This window comes from Pinus tabuliformis, chromosome 7 (assembly GCF_031772625.1).
Source record: "Pinus tabuliformis cultivar Carrire ecotype Pingquan chromosome 7, CPIR1, whole genome shotgun sequence".
Lineage (NCBI taxonomy): Eukaryota > Viridiplantae > Streptophyta > Pinopsida > Pinales > Pinaceae > Pinus > Pinus tabuliformis.
In genome coordinates this window covers 1,826,908,152-1,826,935,686 of record NC_142293.1, presented here as the reverse complement: position 1 = coordinate 1,826,935,686, position 27,535 = coordinate 1,826,908,152, and the positions used below count along the sequence as shown (strand labels likewise).

General features: G+C 40.1%; 1 pseudogene; it reads right to left on the bottom strand.

Annotated features, from left to right (window-relative positions):
- LOC149255696 (putative beta-D-xylosidase 6) overlaps positions 1-27,535 on the bottom strand; it is a 128,063-nt pseudogene that overhangs the window by 2,265 nt on the left and 98,263 nt on the right.

Here is a 27,535-nt window from a genome sequence, read left to right as displayed (position 1 = left end):
ATGGAAGGAGAGATAAGAAAGCCTGTCAAGCTGGAATTCCCTCGTAGCCCATCACTACTACCTTCCCTTACACACGCATTCTTGCTAGCTCACAAACAAGAACTAGCTACTACCATTCAGGGGAAGGGGATTCGATCCCGATGAATATTTCCCTTCGACGACCTTTTTACGTATGTATAAGGAATTGAATTCCTTTTGATAGAGGCATTCTTGAGGTGAACTCAGGACTAATTTCTCTTGGGTGTGGGGTAGGTCTCAACCTTTGGAATTTTGTGACCCTGTATATGAAGCAGAGGGTAACCTGAGATGCTCGTAGCCGTGGAAGCCGATGCCTGTAGCCTCCTACACCCTCTTTCCCCAAAGCTTCGTATGCCCCTTGTTATCACCCCAAGAAATTCTCCTAGGTTGTATCTTAGAGATGCTCGGGAGCATTACAAACTCAACAAAAAATGTTGGAAAATGGTAGATGAATGAAAGGAATGATGCATATTCAAGCTAGATAACCACTTCTACTATGCTTAACCCCAGACATGGGTGAACACCCCCAGACTACAAGGCTTTAAACCACCAATTACTCACAGTTTAAGGAAAATGTGATGATGGAGAATATTGATCGCACCTGCAGATGCACAGGACCCTGTGATGGCCAGCTACAACCAATTAAAAGGTCTGCATTAAAATAACAAAAACCTGCATACAAATTCAATGATACATACTAGATTCTAACACAGAGGTGGGATGACAGCCCCTTTAATACTAAACATCAAGAGCACATGAACAAATGCATAATAGGCACAACCTGGAACAAAGAAGAAGTGGAAAGTGAGCAATTAACAACAAAAGAAGCTTGCATTAGCTGAAAATGAAGACCAGAAGATACAGGTATCACAGTAGTTACAGTCTCTAGAAGTTGAACCTTACATCAAAATAACATTCATCAACCCTCATTGCATCTTCTTTCTAGGTATATATAGAGTTTATTTACAAAATTGCTCTACTATGCTATGCGTGGAGGGGTCATAATGGACCACCAACCACATTTACAATTATATATGGGTCTCTGCTGCAAACTGTGTGCTTTAATAAACAAAATCGGCCTTTCTGGTACTCTGATGTCCTTCTTGAGCAGGCGGAGTACCGTATGGAACAAAAACTCCATAACTAGTAAATGAATTCAACTGCTCGAGGTAGTACTTTGCTCTCCTAGCCATGCTGTCCCTTGAATGGGGTAGTTGAGGAATAATGGCGTAGGGTACCAGATTCTCGCCTCCTTCTTCCTTCGGAAATATGGTAGAGGTCGGGGCACCAAGACTGCGTAGTAGATGCATGGGCATGACGGAAAGGCAATATTGGTCGTTGGATGAAGTAAAAACATGGTGGAGATTGACTTTGAGTGGCTATGGGGAGCAAACAGGAGTGGATCAACAAGGGCCGTTGGATCACGGGCGGAAGATCCAATGGCTGGCGGACAGCTAACAAGTGCAGGAGATAACGTGTGGGGGTCGGCAGGATGGGAGGTTAATGGTTTTCCCTGCACTGCTTATGGGAATAGGCGATAACCGTACAGTGTGGGCGCGATGCAATCAGATTGCAACGCGTGGCTAGAGGGCCCGGCAAGAAACCGCTTTCCCTGTGGGCTATCGCGTGCGTGGCTTGCGGGAGCAGGGGCAACTAATACCGTCAGATCCACAGGAAATGATCGGATGGCCTAGGTTAATTGTGCACTTGCTTTGAGTGATGTGACAGTGAGGGCCTTAGTGGGATTGATTTTCTTTGTATGTGCGCGGCTATAAAGGGTTAAGACTTTAGCGTCAGGGGGTTATACGACCATGATCTCATGGGTTAATTTTCCGCCCAGGACCCGAGGGAAATAGAATTTATACGGGGTTTATAAGGATTATAGAGGACAATGGAAATAATGAGGTTAAGGGAGAATACGCAGAAAACAGAGGAATGAGGGAGTTATAAGAGTGTAAGCGGAGTGATAAGGAAAAGGCAAGTTATGGTGTGTGGTCACTTTATCGGGGTTTTATAACATTTAAACCCAACACTTGGGGGCTAACAGAACATGGCTATTACACTAAATGTAGGTGTAAAACAGGGGTAGTGGGGTTTTATGGAGAAAAGGGAAATGGAAATAACGAGGAAGCGAGAAAAACCGCTGCAAGCCTTATGCAACCAAAACTAGCGATGTTTAACCTATTTTTATCCATCAAATGTCAAAGAACATAGCAAAGCGAACACTGGCTCCTTCTGGGGATGAGATCCTCCCTTTAAGGTCTCAAGAACCTGCAGATCATTGCCTTTCCAGTTGAAAACAAGTTAGCCAAAATTCCTAGTGTTCCATTGGGCATGGAGTCTACATTGCCTATACTAAAACTGATAAAAACATCATATTTACAACTTTTAAGGCCAAAGACCTTAAACCACATAATTTTTCAGAAAACGCCCATTAACTGGGCCATCAAAAATTGCTTCTCCTCCCATACTTTTCAATATGAAGGTGTTGTTCCCTTGAACCTGTGAAATGATGAAAGGCCTTGTATAGAAAACATCAAACTTCCCATGATTGCCTTTATTTTCCTTTAGTGCATCGCATTTCAAAACCAAGTCACCAACCTGAAAATTATCTTTTTTTTCCTTCTTATCAAAGGCTTCCTTTATCTTTCTCTGATGTGCTGCAGCCTTTTCAACCAGCTGTTCTCTAATCTGATGTACCTCTGCTAAATCAGTAATCCTTTTTGCCATTTCTTCTTCCTCATTCTTCTCTTCTTGAAGGAATTTTGCCACAGGAAGAGTTAACTGAATTGGGAATACAACATCAGTGCCATATACCAGCTTGAAAGGAGAATTCCCTGTGGATTTTTTAATGGACACTCTGACAGCCCATAGTGCATACTTGAGCTTGGAATCCCAATTCTTTTTATTGTCTTCCAGCAGCTTCTTAATTATCCTTATCAGGCTTTTATTAGAGGATTCTGCTAGACCATTTCCTTGAGGATAATGAGGTGGAATGAACAAGTTTAATATCCATAGAATCACACATTTCCACCAATTCTTTTTCCCTGAAGGCTGCTGCATTATCTATGACTAACTTATATGGACAACCAAATCTGGTGAAGATATTCTCTGTCAAAAACTTCATGACCACATTATGATCAGCCTTCCTGGTAGGGACTGCTTCTATCCACATAGTGAAATAATCAGTAGCTACTAATATCCACCTATGCTGGCCACTGGAATGTGGATTGATTTCTCCAATAAAATCCAAGCCCCATTGCTGAAAAGGTCCTTTTGCATGTATTGGTTTTAGGGGCAGGGACTTCAACTGTTGTTTTCCTTCAAATCTTTGGCACCTATCACAAGATTTAACAAAAGAAAATACATCAGAAAATAAAGTGGGCCAATAGTACCCAGCTCTGAGAATCTTATGGGCTGTAGTTTTCTAGTAATGGTTTTCTCCACACATGCTGGAGTGAAACTGCTGCATCACTTCTATTGACTATTCTTTGTCCAGACACCTCAAAAGCACTCTAGATGGATCCCTCCAGTAGAGCAGATTTTCATTGATGCAATATTTAGCTGCCCTAAGCTTTATAGTTCTGGCTTGACTTTGAGTAAATTTTGAATGGATTTCTAGCTTCAGCAAGAAATTAACTATTGCAGAATACCAATTACAAGAAGCTAGATTCTCGGCCACTGACTGTTTTCTGTCTGGTTCAGCTACTTCCTCTTCTTTTGCCTGACCATTTTCTGCAATTGTGCACAGGAAATTAATATCTAAAGATCTGCAATTTTCCTCAGCTAACAATCTGGCAAGACCCTGACCTTTGACCAGCTTGGTGGGCTTTAATTCTATATTAAATTCTATCATCTTTGCAATCCATTTAGCCCTTCTTCCATTAGCATCAGGTTGTGTTAAGACATCCTTTATTGCAGCAGAGGGTACATATGCAATTATCTTGGAATGCAAGATATAAACTCTGAAAGCTTTCAAGGATTTGATAAGAGCATATGCCTGTTTTTCAATAATATCATACTTCAGTTCAACATCCCTCAAGTTCTTGCTGAAAAATGCTACTGGATGTTCTGAACCTTCTTCATCTGTCTGAAATAAAACTGCTGCAATGGTGTCTTTAGAGGCAAATGAAAATATATGAAACTCCTTGTTGTAATCTGGACTTATTAATGTGGGAGCCTCCATAATGGCTTGTTTAATAGACTCAAATGATTTTCTTGTTGCATCAGTCCATCTAACCTCTGATCCTTTCTTCAACATGGAGGTAATATGCTTCACCAGTTCTACAAATTTGGAATAAACCTCCTCACAAAATTTATTTTGCCCAAAAAAGATTGGATATCTTTCTTTGATCTTGGAACAGACAAAGTTTGTATGGATTTTACTCTTTCTGGGTCAATTCGGACACCTGCGGCAGAAACAACATGTCCTAACAGCTTGCCTTCTTCTAAAGCAAATTGAGATTTTTTAGGATTGACTGAAATTCCAAACCTCCTGCACTTCAGAAACACTTTTTTCAAATGTTGCAAATGATCTTGATGGATGCTAGAGTATATTGTTATGTCATCAAGGTAGATAAGGAAAAATTTATCCTTCTCTCCCACAAATGCTATATCCATAGCTCTCTGGAAAGTTGCTCCAGCATTCATCAACCCAAAAGGCATCTTGACATACATAAAAGTGCCCCAAGGAGTGGTAAATGCAGTCTTCTCTTGGTCATCTGGATGCACAGCAATCTAATTAAAGCCTAAAAAACCATCCAAGAAAGACATTACTTTGGCTCCTGAGACCTTCTGCAACAAATGCTCCATCTTTGGTAGGGGATAATTGTCTTTCTTTGAGCACTTGTTCAAGTTTCTGAAATTAACACACACTCTGATTTCTCCACTTTTCTTCCTCACCAATACTAGATTGGCTACCCATTCTGAGTATCTGAGAGGAACTATAATCTTGGCAGCCAGCAATTTTTTAATTTCTTTTTCAATTAGAGGAAGAAGCATAGGATTTATTGGTCTTAGCTTCTGTTTGAAAGGAATGGTGTCTTTCTCCAGAGGGATTTTATGCTGGATTATCTTCTTATCATATGCTTTTATATCACTATACTCCCAGGCAAACGCATCAGCAAATTTTCTCATTAGATTGCAGTATTCAGCGCTTTGATCAGCAGACAGATGAGTGCACAAATTTATGCATCTAGGCTGACCTGGATTTTCTATATCATGCTTACAAACTGCAGATTGGTCTTCTTTCTGGGCAGCCTTGTAAGGCACATCATTTTGGTCAAACAGTCTTTCAAGAGGAATTAGATCCTTTGGAATATGATTGCTGGGAAGCTGGACAATGTTGCTTTTGCCAATTTTATTTCTAAGCTGGGAATTGGGATTTTCTTCCAAGGCTTCATTCTCTTGGTCAATTTGGATTTTAGAAAACTCACCAATAACTTGAAGAAACCTATTTAACTCATCATCATCATCAAAAACTTTCCAATGGTGGACATTATCAGGCAAGGATGGTCTGTATTTGATTTGGACTTCATAAACTAGTCTAGGAGGCATTGGGGGGATAAATAGACTAGCAGAAACAGCAAGGGAATCAGCAAGCTGATTTTTGGCTCTAGGGATATATGAAATACAGAAATAATCAAAAGAATCTTTGATTCTCCATACCTCATCTCTATATGCTTTCAGCCTTGGGTGCTTTTCTTTAAATGTTTTATTTACTTGTTGAATGATCAAATCAACATCTCCAAATATCTTCAGATTCTTGATTGTCTTTTGTTGCATTAAGGCCCAATAGCAGAGCTTCATATTCTGCTATGTTGTTTGTGACTTGAAAAGCTAGCTTAAAAGACAACTGAATGCTTTCTTGTTTTGGAGATACTAGGACCACCCCTGCTCCTGCAGTCTCCCTGGAACATGCTCCATCAAAGAACATCTCCCAAACCTGACTTCCTTGCTCTTCTTCGGCCTGAACTATTGGTTTCTTGATCTGCATTAAGGCCTTCTAAGATTCCTCTATTTGGAGAATACATGCTGCAAAATCAGTTTCCACTGCATATATGGGATGATTTGTAGGATTCTTCTCATCACTAATGATATATGTCAGTTGTGCTTTTCTATACAATCTCCTGCTTTCTCCTCCAAAAACTGGGATAGTAGCATAAGATAGATCATTTTGTAATGTCCCACCTAGTCTCTTAATCCATCCTTTGGACAGCAGCATGCCAAATTTAGGTGGTACATCTACTACCACAATATCCATCATCATACTCTTCATGGACAGCTGAGTTAAGGTAATGGCCAGGTCTTTGATTAATCCTAGGCATTTCACTTTCCTTGAATCAAAAGAGAATAAATCATGATAAGGTCTGGTAATGTCAAGGCCTAACTCTTCCATGACAGCTTTAGGCATCAGATTGTGGCTGGCCCCTGTGTCTAGGAGGTAGTTGTGGAGGATTTTGTCATGAATGGTCAAGGATACATAAAAAGATGGAGAATTATTATCAGCAAGTTAAATCATGGGACTGAGCACAATGGCAAGTTTGTCATCTTGTAAATTGACAGAGTCAGTGGAGGTTTGTGTGGTTTCCAGCTCAAGAGCTTCAAGGATAGGCTTTCTAAACACTTCACTCTTTACCAACTCTACCAGAGGCACAAATATTTTCAATTTTTGAACTTCTGACTCAAAGCTGAAAGAAGAAGATATCTTATCAGACCCTTTTACCTCTTGAACTGGTGCTTTAAGGATGACTGGATCAGCTGCTGGTCTTCTTTGCCTGATATTCTTTGACTTTGTTTGGACAGCATCTCTTTGGGCAGGATTTTCTTTGACATTTTTTGCATTAGACCTCAGATTATATCTTCACTACTCCTCGATTTGTATGATAGCTTCTCTATCCCATTCTTGACTGTCTTGTTCCTGCAGCAATGATTCTTCATAAGCAGCCAAAGTAAAGAATGCAGCGCTGCCTTTATCTTCCATGCAATGAATTTCATCCTCATCTTCAAATTGTTCCTCCTCCATGACTACATTTTGGAAAGGAGCTTTAACTTTCTGATCTTCTTTTGATTCTTCACCCCTTTGAATCATTTGCAACTGATCATTTGTTCTTCTGAAAGGATTTCGATTTCTTGGAGAAAATGTGTTCTGCTACCTTGTTTTTCTTGAATTCTGCTCAACCTTTAGCTTAGAAATTTCAGTAGCCAATGACTCTATCATCTTGGTCATTTTATCTAATTTAGGTTCTGAAGATGAAGCAGAGGAAGTCGAAGATTGACCTATCTTCCTCCTTCTATCAGCTTTATTTTTTAGCTTTTCTGCAGCCATAATATTGGATTCCACCCCTAGTGCTGCATCCTGCATATCAGCAAGAGTGGCACATCTTCTTTCTGTCAACAATAGGCAGAAATCAGAGTCAAAAGCATTGGCATAAGTTATTTTGGCAGAGGTGGGGGTCGACTTTACTTCAGCTGGTATCTTACTATACATCCGATTGAATCTTTTATTAAAATCAGGAAATGATTCCCCATTTTTCCTCTTCAGGTTACCAAACTCTGTATGATAATACAAAAAATCCTTTTTATCTCCCTAGTGCTTCAAAAATGCATCATCTAATGCTTCAATATCAGCAATAGATCTGGGGGCTAGTTCTCTGAACCACTTTCTGGCCTCTCCATCAAGGCTCTGGACAAAAACTCTCATCCACACATCATTTTCACTTATATCTAAATTATCAACATAACTGTAAAAAGCTTCTAGGTGTTCTTCTACTGTTACTCCCTCTGTACCAGTGAACTTGGGCATATATTTATGATATTCTCCCACAAGCATAGGATTTAAAGGAATAGGCAAGACTAAAGGTCCATATCTAGCAACAACAATTCTTTCTATCTTCGTGGGTGCTTGCTAGCCTGCCATGATTGGGATATGGGGAGGGCTACTAGCAGTTTGAATGATAGGAAGTAATGTGATGGTTGGCAGAGACAAAGGGATGTTTTGGACTGAGATTCAAAGGGGAACTAACTGTGTATTTTCAACTAAAAACTCTTCATGCAGAGACAAATAAGATTTCTTGGGCTTACCTGATCCTGATGCCCCTTTCTGTGATGCTTTCTTCGATTTGACAGTCCTCTTAGGGTCAGGCACTAGTTCAGCTGGTGATTTCTGAGGGTTGCTTTGAGTATGTCTCACAAACTGAGCGAGAACTTCAATGTGGAGTCACCAGATAGATGATTACAACCAGAATATGTGCCCAAACCTTGTCTATCATCAAAATCTAGAACTATGTCGTTCTCCCAAGGAAGATGAGCTTCAATCTCCTCTCCCCGGCAATGGTGCCAATTAATGTTATCACCCCAAGAAACTCTCCTAGGTTGTATCTCAGAGATGCTGGAGAACATTACAAACTCAACAAAAAATGTTGGAAAATGGTGGATGAATGAAGGGAATGATGCATATGCAAGCCAGATAACCACTTCTACTATGCTTAACCCCAGACATGGGTGAACACCCCCAGACAACAAGGCTTTAAACCACCAATTACTCACAGTTTAAGGAAAATGTGATGATGGAGAATATTGATCACACCAGCAAATGCACAGGACCCTGTGATGGCTAGCTACAACCAGTTAAAAGGTCTGCAATCTATTTCCTAATGCACAGACAGGATGACAGCTCTCTGACATTAAAATAACAGAAACCTGCATACAAATTCAATGATACATACTAGATTATAACACAGAGGTGGGATGACAGCCCCTCTAATGCTAAACATCAAGAGCACATGAACAAATCCATAACAAGCACAGCCTGGAACAAAGAAGAAGTGGAAAGTGAGCAATTAACAGCAAAAGAAGCTTGCATTAGCTGAAAATGAAGACCAGAAGCTGCAGGTATCACAGTAGTTACAGTCTCCAAAAGTTGAACCTTACATCAAAATAACATTCATCAACCCTCATTGCATCTTCTTTCTGGGTATATATAAAGTTTATTTACAAAATTGCTCTGCTATGCTATGCGTGGAGGGGTCATAATGGACCGCCAACCACATTTACAATTAGATATGGGTCTCTGCTACAAATTGTGTGCTTTAATAAACAAAATCGGCCTTTCTGGTACTCTGATGTCCTTCTTGAGTAAGCGAAGTATCGTATGGAACAAAAAATCCATAACTGGTAAATGAATTCAACTGCTCGAGGCATTACTTTGCTCTCCTGGCCGTGTTGTCTCTTGAATGGGGTAGTTTAGGAATAATGGCGCAGGGTACCAGATTCTCGCCTCCTTCTTCCTTCGAAAATATGGTAGAGGTCGGGGCACCAAGACTACGTAGCGGATGCATGGGTGCGACGGAAAGGCAATACTGGTCGTTGGATGAAGTAAACAGTTGGCGGAGATCGACTTTCAGTGGCTATTGGGAGCAAACAGGAGCGGATGAATGAGGGCCGTTGGATCACGGGCGACAGATCCAACGGCTGGTGGACAGCTAACAAGCGCGGGAGGTAACGCGCGGGGGTCAGCGGGACGAGCGGTTAATGGTTTTCCCCACACCGCTTACAGGAATAGGCAGTAACCGTACAGTGCGGGCGTGATGCAATCAGATTGCAATGCATGGCTGGAGGGTCCGGCGGGAAATCGCTTTCCCCGCGGGCTATCACGTGCACGGCTTACAGGAGTGGGGGCAGTGAATACCGTCAGATCTGCGGGAAATGATCAGACGGCCCAGGTTAATTGCGTACGTGCTTTGAGTGATGTGACAGGTGAGGGCCCCAGTGGGATTGGTTTTCTTTGTATGTGTGCGGCTATAAAGTGTTAAGACTTTAGCGCCGAGGGGTTATATGACCGCGATTTCATGGGTTAATTTTGTGCCCAGGACCTGAGGGAAATAGAATTTATACGGGGTTTATAAGGATTATAGAGGAAAATGGAAATAACGAGGTTAAGGGAGAATACGTGGAAAACGGAGGAATGGGGAGTTATAAGAGTGTAAGCGGAGTGATAAGGAAAAGGCGAGTTATGGTGCGTAGTCATTTTATCGGGGTTTTACAACATTTAAACCTAGCACCCTGGGGCTAACAGAACACAACTTTTACACTAAATGCAGGTGTAAAATAGGGGTAGTGGGGTTTTATGGAGAAAATGGAAATGGAAATAACGAGGAAGCAGGAAAAACCGCTGTAAGCCTTATGCAACCAAAACCAGTGCTGTTTAACCTATTTTTATCCATCAAATGTCGAAGAACATAGCAGAGCTAACACCCCTATTTTTAAGAGAACCCTAATTTCCACTAGCGGGATATTGTGACTACGTGTAACATTGTTTTGTAAAAATAACATCCCTTAGCACACAGATCAGCAAACCACTCTAATTAAAATCACAACAAATGGGGAGGACTAAATTTAAGAACTTAGAGACCCTTTGGAGAGCTACCTTTCTGATAGAAATGAAAACCAAATGCTTTCATTTTTGCCATGGCCTTCTCTATTTATGTATGATGATGTCTTTCATAACAAATTTCACTTATCAAACCAAAGATATAACATAAAATAATAGTTGAACCATGTGAATGATGGGAAAAGGAATAGTGTTGAAGTATAAAATCCCAATAGTATGCTTTGAAACAAAAATAAATGGATGGGATGATAAAATACATGGATTGTAGTCACCAAAAATAATCTCTGCAAAGTTGTGACACCCAGTTGCTCCCAATAGATCTCAGCAGATCTCATAAGTGAAACTCAAGTCCACGGTTATCATATCACAACACCGATAACAATTTACAACAACTTTTTATATACCTTGATTCACATTTTTTGATTAGACGCAAAAGAAAGGAAGGGTCTTCAGGGAGGCACCAGATTGAGTTGGGAAAAAAAGAGGGGTATCAGATAAAGCGCCTATATCATCTAGTAGTAGAGTAAGTCGTTGACGCAATAGTTTCTATTAATGAAAGACCCCTTGTGTTAGCATGCCTCACCCAAGCAAGTCTTCCATCTAGAGAGAAAGAGCCCTTACATGCACATGGCTACCTGCCTACCAGCACCAGCCTTTCTTACTGGTGCAACTGTAAGAGGAGGGGGAGTCTTCATAGCCTGAAATAAAGTGAAGACGACACAACCTGCTAAGTCTTTCAATTCCAAGGAGCACAGACTAGTCACGGAGCTTGGATATTCCCGATCGAAGATCCATGGAGGACTCCCTCCCTTCACCTTTTACAACATCCTTCTTGATCAATTCTCGGGCATCCCTATTCTTTTTCAGTACACATAGGATAGAAGATGCTATGCCTGACCACCAGCCTGACCAGGGTAGCCTGCCCAAATAATGCTAGAGATTTGAGGATCATTTACTGCAAACGAAGCATCCACTGGCCCGCCAGAGAGGATGACAAGCACCATAGGTCTTTTGGCAATGGGAAAGTTGATACACTAATTTCTCAAAACTATAACCGCATAAACAAAGGGTTTGAAAGTTTCGTAAAAGTGGGGTAGATCAAAACTATAATCGCATAAAAAAGTGTTTTAAAGAAAATGTCTACTGCCATGAATTGTGAATTGGCCCAAAGATGTAAAGGTTTTTAAAGAAAGGGAGATGGTTAATTAAAAAGTTAAGATACCGCCATGAATTGTGAATTGGAAAAAAAAATGTAAAGGTTTAAAAAAAAGTGAGAGCTAATTAAAAAGTTAAGATAAAGGGATGTTTTTCTTTTTTAATGGGATATAAAAAAAAAATCTTCCAAAATGTCAAAATAGTTGAAAATAGATGTTATATCATTTATCTGTATAATAGTTTAACCTATCAAAACTAGAAATTAGATCAAAAGGTGAAAATGAAAGTTGATAAGAGTAGAGGGAGGAGATATTGTAGGTGAAAATAATGCATATATCACCTCTACTCTTGGCCTTTGCATCATTAGTAGCAACCATATATCACCTGCACCCATATATCACATGCACTTTTGTGTTCTTCTGCTATTTTTTGAAGAAACATGTCTCCTTCATGCAGCAGATACCTACACACTATTTTTCATGCATCACATTTTTCTCTTTTCTCATCTAGATAAAACAATAAAAAACCTATGGGTGGTTAAATTTTTAATCTCTATTCTATAGAGGGTAGTTGGTACACCATCTCTATAAGTGGCATCAATATGTTAAAGTAAACCCTCATGATAAACATATGGATCCATGTGGATTGTGGGCCTACCGTAATTGTTTGCCACTTATTTCTCCCAACATGGCTTGTTTGAGCAGTAACGAGGAAAATTGTCTCGATCATGATATACCTAACCATAGAGTTCTCTTTTCATGGGTTTTCATAGGTACTATGGATGACTAACCTATGGATGCATGTGATAGAATGCAATTCATGTAAGATTAATTTGTCTTTTTTTTACTTTATATATATTTATAAAATAAAAATAAACTTTTAATATTTTAAATTTTAATCTAAATAATAAAAGAGTGAACATATTTTATACACCAAAATTGTGTGTGTTCAATTTATTTAACAATGTAATAGTACATATATAAATAAATAAGAGTTTGTTTTGAGATATATGTGTTATCTTCGTAGATTAAAAACTTAAGGTATTTCAATTATGCACTAACTAAAAAGAAATTGTTGACCAAAATCTTTCATCAAACCATGATCCAACAACCTCCTAAGAACACATAAGAAGAATACATATGCTGAGACGAACTCTACATCACAATGATCAATACATTAACAAACCAAAACCCTTTCATGTATGATCATAAACATCACATAGTATTCTATATAATCGGTAGGAGTTAATGATCCCAACTTTCACCCTTAGCGAGTTGGACATGTCTTTATCTTTGTTAGGTAAGTCTTCATCATCTTCTTCCATTGGTTCAATGCATCATATACACTGTTGATCAATAAAGTATATATAATCTAACTTGACATTTTTTTCTCATTCCTCGATCATGTAGACATTACCAAATTGTTAACATCCACATAAGGGAGTGGAAATCCACCAAAATACATGGGTACCTAACTATTGCAACTACTAACCCACTAAGAACTCCTTCGAGTACATGGTTCATTCATATTCTCAATGAACTCCACCTAAATGTATAGGAAACTTTAGGTTTTTAGACCTATCACACCCCATAGAGTTTATAACCAACATAATCCACTCATAGAGAATTCAACTCACACATGGCCCATACTCTATCGGAGGTTTTGCTCTATATTAAACAAGTTATCTCTATCATTAGGGACACATGGATAATGGGTATGCCTTCTTACAAGAGTCATACAATGATACGCCCTTTACATAATACATAGATAGATATGGTTACATACTATTTACATGCTCCATATCATGCAGGCAATAAGTACAAGCTTTTATAATGTCACATGTTATTACAGTACTCCTCCCAAGTACCAACTCTAGCTAAGATCAAGCTCAAAAACATCAATGAACAATATACATAATCTACACACAACATGTTAGACTCCCTCCAAATATAAGATGTGATTCATCGTTCCACATGGTCTTGGTTTTGATTCAATATAATAAAAGGTGTACCTTGTTTATCCATCTCCAACCAATCTCCATTGCTACCACAAGGAATATCATTACCATGCTTTTGGATGAAATTCCAAAAAATCTCTATTATGTCTACAACATCATTATGTCCTCCATATTGAAAACTCATAATTCCAACTAAGAAATATCTACCATTAACATTGGGCATAAAAGAATATTAGTTCAATTCATCTTTCACCACTATAATAACAAACCACTAGTTATTCATTGTAGAAACATTCTAGCATCTCTACATAGGATTGTCATCTAAAACAACATACGAATTGGGGAACAATCAAACAATGGGACCACACAAAATAATTAGGAACTTATTGTACTATAGGGTCTAACATCAACCTAACTATAAACATTGAACAATAATGCATTTTTGGAGTTGAAGAGCAAGAGATCCCATCATTATATAACATTCAAGATTGATGAGAAGCTTCAGCAGATTACCATGGACAATATTGGCACTCCTGGGGAAATTTATGATGATTTCACTACTTATAAATGCAATATTCAATCTCAAAAATGGTTATCCTACAATCCATTTAGAATTGTAAACTTCTGCAATCTTATTTTCAGATTCATGAACATACTTGGTGTCTTCATATACATCTTCAAATTATGGATTCAACATTCATCTTGGATATTCATATGTTGTCTTTTATTTGTTAGAATCATGAACTTTAGCAAAATGATGGCACTCCCATATTGGGTTAACTAAGCTCAATACACTTTTTAAGTTTTGACTTCAAGACATTTTTATCATCACCATCAAAGTTCTACATCAACATGTACAAATGGCATTTGATCTATGGATCTAATCATGCTATAAAAAATGCATAAGACTTTCCTACAATACCCTTTTTCCTATCAAGCTAACCATGGCCAATTATTAGCTGCAATGGAAAGTATATTTAGTTTGTTCTTGAAGTCACCTACCCAAGGGATGTGACTTCTAGGACTCATTGAAGAAGTTGATATCTACCACATGACCCTAGCCACAAAAACTTATAATTTATTTCAATAACATATATACAGGGAGTGCATGTTCTATTGTATTCCAATCTTTCCCCAAATCCAAAATGCAGCTAACAATAGAAGATAAAGAAACAAATGAAGAGATAGTAATTGAGGGTGGCATCATCGAGTAGTGGCTAACTGGATTTGTGGTTGATCAGATCTATTCTCTATGGAAGCCCTATTGGCTTGTATAGGCCTGACCCAGGTTTAGTGGTGATTTAGCCAAGAAAATCCCGGTACTACTGACCCTTTTGGCAACAATGCGCGGAGCGGATTGAGGTCTCACCCGAAGTAGTAGGGGAGGGTGCTAGAACCAGGTTTCCGCATCCGGGGGATGTCTGATGAGCTTCTAGAGGTCCGCTGTTTGATCTTGTGTGCACATCTCTACGCGCACCTGTTAGTCCCTCGCAACCTGTGATGTTGCTTCCGCGCAGCCCTACTCGAGGATCGACCCGTATTATACCCAAGTTCCTTGCTATTTAATCTATTATTACCCGATTAATCAACTTATTTGTGTAAGACTAGTGGTAATTAACATCATATCCAACAATCATATCAGTGCGCATGATAAACAAAATAGTATAAATGTAAAGAAGGCAATACACAAGTAGATACACAGAAATTGGAATCAACTTCTCTTTATTATTCTTCGATCAAGATTACAGACTCGACACCACCTTGCGCACTTAGTTGCAGGGGTCTGCGCACTCAGCTGTGGACTCTAATAGGCCTTTGTGCACTGAGCTGCAGAGCCTCTTCCTACTACTACGACCCAATACACTTAGACTCTTACTCTATGCTCAAACCATGCGTATTCATATATCTCTCCAATTCACTCATTAATTATCTTTACAACTTAGAGCCTCGCTCTATTTATACAATCCCATGGTCCGCGGACCATGGGTAGGCTGACATGAAATTACCTTAATTTACAATACTTAAGGAGGACAACCCTATGAATCATCTTATACTTCACGCTCCGCGCCCGTAATTCACAGTCTTATAATACATTTGACCAAACCTTGGGCTTTGAGCCCCAAAACATGTTGTGGGGGGATTCCATGCCCAACAGGCCCCCAACACAATCATCATGACGCGTCCCGAGTCACTCTGTTGGCATGGTGATCTTCGCGCGTAGCCCCTCCAACTGGTCCCGTACTGCTCGGAGGTCCGCGACGCACTGCTGGACTTGCTACATGCGCTCTTCTGATGCTTCTTTGTGATGATCAACTGCATGCCTTAGCGCATAGAGTCCCCACATTTGTGCGAGCTTTCCCTCGATATCTTCTGTAATGGTGAAGGCCTCATCAATCAATGGTTGGATGAGGGATTTGATAAGTGCCTCTTTCTATCTTGCAACATCCACCTACTCTTTCAGTGCGCTTGCTTGCTGCATCTTTGCCAGCCATTGAGTGAGGATAGTTGTCTGCATAGTTCCCCTTACATTATCGTACTGCTCTTGAAGCTTTCTTTCCTCTATTTCTAGGTGTTGTATGTTGGGATCCTCCTACAAGGATGTGACGATGCCAAAGGCTTGGTCCAACATACCAGTACAGTCCTGCACTGCCCATCCAATTTCTTCCAATCATGTTTTAATAGCGCTAGCGCGCTGCTCTCTAACTTCTAGAGGAGTGGAAGGTTGCGCCTTCAGCCACAACTCGGCAATATGGAGATTCAGCTCTAGCTGCACTCACGTTATTTCCTCGCACGTGCTTCAAACTCCACTTGCTAAACAGTGGATCCACATCTTTGTTGGTAGGTCTGCAGCGATGGACAACTCTAAGACTCGCCAGCACGCTTCATCAACTGTCTGCATGATCTGCTAGTTCTGTGACACCAGTTCACCATGCTGCAGGTTGAGTTGTTCGATGTTGATCTTTTGCTCACTCATCACCTCAATCATGCGGACCTCCTTGGCGCGTAGCTCTGCTGTTATGCCATCCTATAGTTGGTACAGTGTGTCTCACAGAAGAGCAGCAAAATTAAGGCCAAGTCCCTTGATCCTACCCACCACAGCTCTGTCGTCCTCATTCTCTACTGTTAGTGCTCCTTCCGGTAGCACTATGGTGTTGACCATCTTTGTGCATAGCAGCTTCTCTACTGTTGATGTTCTTGTTGCGCCGTAGGTGGCAACGGTTCCTTCTTGTGGGGGCCACACTTGTAGTTCCTGCAGCTACGCCCGTAGGGTCCCCAACACAATCTGCTACTCTGACATGGCTTACTGGAATGCTTCCTTGGTGACCTCATGAACCATGTCACCGATGTCATAGAGGTTTCCTTCTCTTAACTTGATTGGGTCTATGGCCAATTTAGAGGCCTTGACCTTTTTCCATGCACCTGATCTGTCTGGTACGTGCGACCTTTTCAGTTGGGTAGAAGTTGTGCCTGGGTCTGCACCTTCTTCTGTGAGCTCTATGTCCTCTGCTTCATGTCCTGTAGACAAGTCTTGGCCCTCCTCCTCTTGCGTTGTGATGGCCCCTATTATCTGTGCTGCTGCTACTGCTGCTACTTCGGGGGCCTTTTCCTACTCCATGAATACCTTTGCTACCTCACAAACAACCCTTACCTCCACGACCGCTTTTTCATTGCGCCTCTTCTCAGCCAACTTCGTGACGTGCAACTTGGCCTCATCCTTTCGTTTCTATGCTGCTATCCTATCTAAGTTTGCCAGATTCGGGGTGCGCTACTCGGATCCTTACACGCCTTGATTGTTACCGGGAAAAGTGTTTATTTAGAACTGCTCTATCCCACTAAGGTGTGACAGCTGCCTTAGAAACAAACAGAGAAAAACTACTTTTGTATTTCCTTTATGAACTATAGATAGAGAGGAATAGGAAGAACCAACCTGTGTCTTGAGCTAATTCTTTGATCCAATCTCTCTCTTCTTTGACAGTTTCCAGCTACCTGCTCCCTTACTTGCCCAGCTTCACCAAGTACTTGTAAGATCACAGAAGAAGAACACTATACAAAGACATGGATCTATATTCATAAACAACTTAGGATCAGATTTAAGTTAACCATACAAATGTAACAAGCATAAGCATGGAGGAAAAACTCAAATATTTTTTATTGATAAACAAGAAAAGATCCAGGAGGAGTTACAACCGATGATTCCTAACCCAGCATCAACCTCCCAGCAAAGAAGCCCCTCTTCACCTCCAACAAAGCATAGATCACCCAATACTCTGATGTTTGTCTCAAAACCAACAGCAATTCCTTACAATGTGCAAAATTCCAGCCTCTGGATCTCTGGGATGAGGGATCCATATATAGATGTATGTAAGGAGGATGAGTCAGCTTGTGATTTGATTAGTGTCTTCTCTCTGTCAGTTCTTGCTTCCACTTGGAGACTGAAGGCCTCTTACTCATCCTTGGTCGAATTCAGTGAGGCAAGTGTCATAGGAGAAGATTCTGGAAGCTTCCATTGTCTCTCCACCTCGCGGAATGACACTGCCATTTGTCATTTCTCGCCCAACGCACCCTCATAGTGCATTTAGGTGCATTGCAACGCACCTGGCCAGTGTGTTTAGGTTCTATGCAACGCACCTAGCCAGTGGAGCAGCTGAAATGATCCTGTTTTGACTTATTCTGAGCAGTTTCTGGTGGAGAACTTCTGGGAGAAGCTGTAATTTGTTGACCTTGTTCCTTTAGGGGTTAGAACAACACTTTTAGGGACTTAGGAGCCCTTGGTGTTACACTAAAAAATGTCACCTTGACTACTTACAGTTAGTATGGCTCAAATCAACAGTCATGCTACCCTCTTAGGCAAGTCTCATGCCTCTGTTATCCATCTCAAACTCAAAGAAGAGAGAAAGTCTTGTAAAAACTATGTTTATCTCTGGGGTCGCAGGTTCTCTCTAGCCTTACCTGCGGGGACGCTGACCATGTTCACAAAATCTGCGTCCATGGACGCTCTGTATGTTAAGGGACAGGTGCGTCCCTCTGTAAAAGGCAAAATGCGCGAGTTTTATCTTGAAAAAGTTACTTGTGGTTACTTCTAGAACATTCTAGAGGTCGGTTTGATGAAATGGATGCGCCTCCAGTTGGTTCATGTATCTTTATTAAGGGGAACTTATCCCATCAATAAGGGAGCTATCCCACCCAAAGAGGGGGATGATCCCATTGATAGTGGACCTGAATAACCTCTTTACAGCACTATAAATAAAGGCATTAAGCCAGAAGGAGAAGAGGTTGGAGCTATACATTTTCTTTGGGTAAATGCTGCAGGATTTAGGTCTTCCATTAGAGCCCTTGTGAGGAGAGATTGTCTTCACTTGATTCTACTTGGGAGAGGGTGAGCTTTGTCAAAGTAGAGGAAAACCCTTGATGGACCCTGGGAGGAACTTGCACAACACCAAGGCCAGGTTGTAAGAGTTTCTTTGTTTCGTTATTAATACAAACTGGTTTATTTTTCTCAATAGCTTGTGTTAATGAGTTATTTCATGTGTTCCTTGGTCTGCATGTTGAATATATGTTTTATTATATGAAATGCAAGTGCTTGGTAATTGTTTGATTGTTTGTGGTTGCAGGAATTGACTTGAAGGAGGAGCTCATCCGGATCGTCAAGAACGGACTTCAACAACAGCGTTTTGGAATAATGTAAGCCTAAACACTTGTAGTTTTCATGTTGTAAAAGGTGTATTTAGAGAAAGATCACTCCATTTTGTCTTGTTTGTCATTAGAATGTCTTAGACTTCTAGGAAGGTCAGTCGTGTCCGCACCCTTGACAGATTCCGTGTGACAAATTGGCGACTCCGCTGGGGAATCCATTAATGTGAAAGTCTTTTCCTTTGTGTGAACTTTGCTCTGAGAAAATCATTTTTATTTTCTGGTTTTTGACTGTGAGAATTAGTATTTGGGTGGCTTAGCTTTAGATTTAGTTAGATTTGTTTTTTCTTAATTTTTCCAGAAGGACGCACCCTCTGAGTACTGCACAGTGCGTCTTTGGACGCGCTGTTGCCGTTTGCACAGAGCGGGCCCGCGCCTGTTCTAACGGGTTGCCTGCGTCTTCCTGTAAAAACTTAGGAAAACTCCATTTTTGCTTTAATTGCTTTTAGATTTTGGTTTTTCTTAGTGTTTTCTGCCCAGATCCTTTAGTACCCTGTCAAAAATTTTCACCTGAACTTGTTTCATTAGCATTCCTGCTTTTAGCTTTCATCAATTGGGTGTTTTGAGTCTCTTTTTTGAGAAATTCTTAATTTGATTTCCTTTGGTCATTACTTGGAGGTTTCTCTCAGTCTTTTCACAATTTTGCATCTTTTTGCTTTTGTTTTTGCAAAAAAATTTCCCCCTCATTCGCCGGGGGGGGCTAAATTGTGTATGAGTGTTAATCGCCTTTGAGTGTTTTTATGTTTTGATCTTTGGAACTCTCACCCAATTTTCTCGACTTGCACTTGATTGGTTCTTAGATTACATTAGAATCATCTTGTGTTTGAGAATTCTCTTGCATAGATCACATTTGCATAATTAGAGTTCTCAGTTTCAGAATATGAATGAAAAATGTGCATAGATTACATTTGCATACTTTTCATGTGAATTGTGCATAGATTACAATTGCATAGTTTACATTCTGAAAAATCAATCGTAGATTTAGATCAGCTTTCTTTGATTTGAATTTACACAAAAATAAAAATAAAAATTGGTTTGGAATTGATTTGCATTAGTTTTTCTTGATGAAATTAGTGCATTAGAGAATTTGTTAAATTTTCTCTTAATGATCAATTTTTTGCATTGTTGGAAGTGAATGGAAACTCTCTCCTTACTCTAGTTAGGATTCATCGAATTGAAAGGATTGCATTATCATATTCGATTGCATTCAGTTGAGTCGGGTCATAACACCATTGGTTTCATCTCCATTTACCCATTTGAGTAATAACAGCCTTAATAACACAGCGCTTAATTAAAATTCATCTAGTAATTTTTACATTTCTAGGGCTCTGAAACACCAACATAGCTTAGGCTAGGGTCTTGGAGTAGGTGAGTACTTAACTCTCCAAGACTACAAAACCAAACAGATAGTTTATCTTGAGTAGAATAAATCCAATTGTTTCAATTGCACTCTGGGAAAGCTCCTCTTAAAGGAGAAGCACGAGCTCGTGTCCGAACCAGTGAGGGGATCATTCCCCCCTCGTTGGGAACGACGCCAGACAGTACGTATTACAAACGGTAAACCTCGGATTAACCATTGTCGAGGAGCCAGGGGTCACTTATCGGTAAACCTTGGATTGTTGTCAAGGAGCCGGTAAGGGGATTGAGCTTGCTACTCTGCCCTTGCGTGCTGTCGGAGTTTAGACTGTTCCCCCAGGTGTATTTGTTACTGTTGGTGACCTTAGTGACCATAATATTTAGGGTTCTACCGAGGTGACGGTGGAGGGAAGGTCCCACTGTACCTGGAGCAGACGTCGGTTATACTCACTTGGATTTTCCGGGGGGTTCACTTCACTTCGAGACGGTTAAAGTGGAGGAACTTGTGCCGGTCTATTCATTAAGCAGGTTGCCGGGGTAACTGTTCCACCCGCCATTTCTGTACTGAATTCTGCGAGGTTGGGCTTCATCACCAACTAGTGTTTTCGGTCCGGAGAGCTTACTGTTTGTGTGTGGTTTGACTCCTAGATTTGATAGCGCGTGTTAATTTGTTTGTTTTTACTTTTAGAGACCATAAGTGTGAATTGTGAATTGTTAATTTTAGTTTTAAATTGTTAATAAAATTCACTGAAGTTGAATATAATGGCAAATGTTCCGGAATTTATCAACCTAGGAACCCCTCCTAATGAGAATCCTAGTACTTTTCCTTACTTTGGAAATGTTGGTCCTCCTTATATGGCTACTTTGTCATTACCTGGATTTACAATAGGTTTACCGATATGGTTATTTTCAACTTCGTTGGCCCAAAATACTCCAATTGTTCCATCTCAACCGGATGCTTCACCTCAACAGAGTTCACCATCTCAACATCACCAACCTTCTGTTGACCCTTTACCTTCTTCGCCTAATTTTTCTTCCTCCATTTCTTCCTCTTCGCCTGGTAAAAGCCTTGATGCTAGTAACCAGGAGGCTAAGAAGAAGAAGAAAGGGAAGAAGAAGAAGAAGAAGAAGAAGCAAGATAAGAAAGAAGTCAACCAACCAACCATGGCTGTAAGTGTTAGTTGTGTTGAGGAAAATTCCGACATGCATCGTAAACCCAAATACCCTTGCAGGCTTTGTAAGGGTGACCACTTCCTTGTCAATTGTCCTGGTATTCCAAAGGTCTTGGAAGTATGGTCAGAAAAATCTCATCAACTTTCCGTTGATCCATCAACCAGTGATAGTCAGGTTCCTGGGAAAAAGGGTAAAGTTAGGTTTCCTTGTAAGTTATGCAAAGGGAGTCATCAAACTCACATTTTCCCTCACATGGATGAAGCCTCAACATTGTTGGAAAACCTTACTGTTCCACAGCAAGAATTTCCAACTGATTACCGTAAACTTTCTCCCAACCTACCGTCAACTGACGGAGTGATTGATCTAAATTCAAGTACAGTCGATCACACTCTCCCATTGGAGAGTGAAACTCATGTCACTCAGGTTGATGATCCATTAGTTGATCAAGTGGTCGATTCAATTTCACATTCGGTCGATCACACTCTCCTTTTCGAGAGTAAATTTCATACCGCTGATGTTCTTCTTGTTACATCGGATTCTTCTATGCCGGGGGCATTTCACCTGTTTCTACAGAACCCCCTCCAAGTACTGAGGTCTTTTCCTTTGATTGGAATAGACTGACAGAACCTCGTCTTCCTTCCTCCATCCCTTTCCAAATCATTGTCAAGGCTGGTGGTAGGGACATACATCGTACTCAGGTAGATGAAGGTGCTTCTGTTAGTATTTTATCCTCAGCTGTTTGGAAAGCTTTGGGTTCCCCTCAGCTTGCGCCTATTACGCAGAATCTGAAAGCTTTTAACAGAACAATTAGTGAACCTTTAGGGATCCTTCCTAAGTTTTCTATTACCTTGGAAGGTAAAACTGTTTGTGTTGATCTTATGGTAGTTCGAGGTCCCTTGGATTTCAATTTACTCCTTGGGCGAGACTATGTTTATGCAATGAAAGCTGTCGTATCGACACTCTTTCGCGTGATGTCTTTCCCTCACAATGGCAGTATTGTGACTGTAGACCAGCTTTCGTTCCCTAGTCTTTTTTCAACTACCAATAATATGACATCCCTAGATGTTTCTGATTCTAAAGTGGTATCTACCCTGCCACGGGTTAATTATGTGGCAACTGGTCCCATGTTTTCAGTTACCGATGTAAGTGAGCCTCTCACTGTTGATTTAGATCCGGTAATTGACATGGAAAACTCTATGGGATTACTTGAACACGATGTTCTTATCCCTTTTGAGTCCCTTGACATGTGTTCCTTCCAGAGAAGTATTCTTCCTTCTGATGAAGACCTCTTGGAAGCCATGATCAAGGTGGGTCCATTGACATGTCTTTCTTCCAGTTGGAAGCCATGATCAGTGTGTGCGAGGATAGTTTGGTCCTGGGTCAACCTCGTTAAAAAATGAAACAAGATGTTGTGAGGAAAGTTCCTGTTACTGAGTCAACCTCATTAAAAAATGAATCAGGTTCGAGGATAGTTCCTGTTACTGAGTCAACCTCGTTAAAAAATGAATCAGGTATGAGCATAGTTCCTTTTCTTGTGTCAAGCTCATTAAAAAATGAAACAAGGAGTTACGAGGATAGTTTGTTCCTCTTTCAACCTCTTTAAAAAATGAAATTGGATGTTTTGAGGACAGTTCCTGTTACTGAGTCAACCTCATTAAAAAATGAATCAGGTTTGAGGACAGTTCCTGTTACTGAGTCAACCTCATTAAAAAATGAATCAGGTATGAGGACAGTTCTTTTACTGAGTCAACCTCATTAAAAAATGAATCAGCTAGTTTTTAGGTCATATAGATAGTTAGAAAGTAGGATTTTGAGGACAGTTCCTGTTACTGAGTCAACCTCATTAAAAAATGAATTAGGTTTGAGGACAGTTCCTGTTACTGAGTCAACCTCATTAAAAAATGAATCAGGTATGAGGATAGTTCTTTTCTTGTGTCAACCTCCTTAAAAATGAAACAACTCCCTTTTCAAGTTAAATATTGAAAGTAAACCTTCATTTCATCCAGCCGGTTGAATGCAATGAAGCCTGGGGGGCATGTACCTCATTTCGCATCATTATGCTGGGGGCATGCGAACTTTTTGAGCATAGTTCCTTGTCTTGTGTCAAGCTCGTTAAAAAATGAAACAAGGGTAGGTTAAGTAGGTAGATTGTAGAGAGTAGTCATGAGCATAGTTCTTTGTCTTGTGTCAAGCTCGTTAAAAAATGAAACAAGGATTTTAGAGCATAGTTCCTTGTCTTGTGTCAAGCTCGTTAAAAAATGAATCAAGGTTTTTTGAGCATAGTTCCTTGTCTTGTGTCAAGCTCGTTAAAAAATGAATCAAGGTTTTTTGAGCATAGTTCCTTGTCTTGTGTCAAGCTCGTTAAAAAATGAATCAAGGTTTTTAGAGCATAGTTCTTTGTCTTGTGTCAAGCTCGTTAAAAAATGAATCAAGGTTTTTAGAGTAAAGTTTTTGTTAGGTAGATTGTAGAGAGTAGTTCTGAGCAAAGTTCCTTGTCTTGTGTCAAGCTCGTTAAAAAATGAAACAACTCCCACAAGTCTTTCCAAGATCTTGAAAGTAAAGCTTCATTCCATCCACCTCATTGAATGCAATGAAGCTTGGGGGGCATGTACCTTGATTTGCATCATTATGCTGGGGGCATGTGAACTTATAACAAGCATAGTTTTTCGTTTCAAGCTTGCATAAACATGAAACTGAATCCGAGCATAGTTCTTTTCCTGTGTCAAGCTCGTTAAAAAATGAAACAAATCCTCCTCTAATTGAGTCGAGAGTTTGACTAGACCTCATAGATGTTAGGTTGTACGTTTAGGTTAGTTATTTCAGTTTTTGCATAATTTTCTTACAGTTTTAGGTCGAGTCTTTCAAATGATCTCGTTCTTGAACCTTCATTTCATCCACCTTAGTTGAATGAAATGAAGCTGGGGGGCATGCGCTCTAACAGTTATGCTTAGGGGGCATCAAGCACAGTTTTATCTCTGTTTCAAGCTTGTGTAAAAATGAAACTAATTTGAAGCATAGTTTTTATCTGTTTCAAGCTTTTGTAAAAATGAAACCTATCTTGAGTCAATTTCAGTTATTTTCAAGACTCATTAAACTCATGAAAATCTCGAGATTATTTTGCTATCTTTCATTCTCGTAAAACAAATGAAAATGCCGAGTTCTTTCCGTATTTTCCTGCTCGTAAATTAAATTGAAAGTCGGCCATATGAGTACATTTTTATCCCTTTTTCGAACTCATTAAAATTTACGAAAAAGTGAAACTTTAGAGTCATCTTTTAAGCCCTTTTTTGACTCTTAAAACATGAAAAGATTGCCGAGCGTTTCTTTTACACTCGTTAAAACGGAACTAAAAGACGGTCCCCTTATAGCCCTTTTCTGACCGGAAAAACAGGAAAAGATTGCCGGGTTTTTGTCGTTTCAAACTCGAAACTGGAAATAAAACGACGTGTCCTTGATCGCTTTTTACTTTTCAGGTCAGTGGCACTAATTATGAAAGTACTCCTTGGTCGCAAGATCAAGCGGTTCCCCCAGGTATTATTTTATACTTTTTCGGGCTTGAGGGACACAAATATACGAAAAAGTTCAACGTGGAGTCTCCTTTAGTTTTTTCAGACTCTCTAAAATTGAAAAACGCCGAGTTTCTCCTATACTGGGCTCGTTAAACTTTTACAGTAGAGGACCTGTTCAATTACAAACAGGAACGAACCACTCCTTCCTAGGGTTCGAATTTAAACTAGGTTGGACTCGTCCGAAAGATGAGCTTATAATCAAGCATATGTTATCCTCCTCAAGCTTGTTAAAAATAAAGAGGTACTTGCCAGAAATGGTGGGGGAAAAGAGAAAAGAATGAACCTGTTTGATTACCTTTTGTCTCAAAAGAAACTTTATTACCACTCTTGAACACGACACTTTTCATTCACCTGGGTTGGGAAATCTTTTACCTCACAGTTGACCAAACCACTTTGAAAGTCTTTAACCGGGTTTCGGGGATTAACTTTGAGTTATTCGTCACCAAGCCATCTGTTGTGTCGTTATGTGTTCAAGAGGTCTGCAAGCAAAACTTTCATCTACAAAATACTTGTCATCCATTTGACCATCCCTGAGTCAGTCCTTACAACAACATTTCTTCAACTTGAACAATGATTTCGTGTTGCGGGCTTGCCTGCAACGGGTCACTTTCTATCGACATCGACACATTATCTAGAAAGATGACTTAGGAATCGACAGTACCTTGAAGTCTGCATGCATCAATGGCAGGTTTCTCGCCTTTGACGTCAGTTTACATCATTGACTTTCGATCAAAGGATTCCGTGAAGTGTTCGACATCAAAACATCTATTCACATTTCACGGGTTGTGCTTGGTACTTTGAGAACCATTGACATTACTGGTGGTTTCTCTCACGCTTGTTAACAGTTTACATCATTGACTGGTAATCAAGTGGTTTCTATCATGTTCGACATCGAATCATTTAATCACATGGCTAGAATCGTACCAATTCGGGAAGTAGAAGTGAAGACCCTGGATCTAGTTTCTACCATCCAGGCTGCGAGGAGTTTTGTATTCATTATCTATGTAGACTAATCATAAACAGATGGCTGCGTCCATACTGTGTCTACAAAAGTCTATTAAAATGATGTACTGCAAGATCATTCCTGTATCAGAATAGTTAGTCCATTAGTTAAAGTTTTGAATCTGAGTATGGGAATGCCTACCTCAGTGATGATATAATCTTATCCATGTATTTTGTGTTGAAAATTGCAGGTTCCAACCAGGCCATCCACAAGACAATCCTTGAAATGATAAAGCGCTTCACCCTTCCTAGAATTACAAAACCCTACTCTATTCCAGGCTTCGCACTTTAGGGGGCAATCTGTTACACTAAAAAATGTCACCTTGACTACTTACAGTTAGTATGGCTCAAATCAACAGTCATGCTACCCTCTTAGGCAAGTCTCATGCCTCTGTTATCCATCTCAAACTCAAAGAAGAGAGAAAGTCTTGTAAAAACTATGTTTATCTCTGGGGTCGCAGGTTCTCTCTAGCCTTACCTGCGGGGACGCTGACCATGTTCACAAAATCTGCGTCCATGGACGCTCTGTATGTTAAGGGACAGGTGCGTCCCTCTGTAAAAGGCAAAATGCGCGAGTTTTATCTTGAAAAAGTTACTTGTGGTTACTTCTAGAACATTCTAGAGGTCGGTTTGATGAAATGGATGCGCCTCCAGTTGGTTCATGTATCTTTATTAAGGGGGAACTTATCCCATCAATAAGGGAGCTATCCCACCCAAAGAGGGGGATGATCCCATTGATAGTGGACCTGAATAACCTCTTTACAGCACTATAAATAAAGGCATTGAGCCAGAAGGAGAAGAGGTTGGAGCTATACATTTTCTTTAGGTAAATGCTGCAGGATTTAGGTCTTCCATTAGAGCCCTTGTGAGGAGAGATTGTCTTCACTTGATTCTACTTGGGAGAGGGTGAGCTTTGTCAAAGTAGAGGAAAACCCTTGATGGACCCTGGGAGGAACTTGCACAACACCAAGGCCAGGTTGTAAGAGTTTCTTTGTTTCGTTATTAATACAAACTGGTTTATTTTTCTCAATAGCTTGTGTTAATGAGTTATTTCATGTGTTCCTTGGTCTGCATGTTGAATATATGTTTTATTATATGAAATGCAAGTGCTTGGTAATTGTTTGATTGTTTGTGGTTGCAGGAATTGACTTGAAGGAGGAGCTCATCCGGATCGTCAAGAACGGACTTCAACAACAGCGTTTTGGAATAAGGTAAGCCTAAACA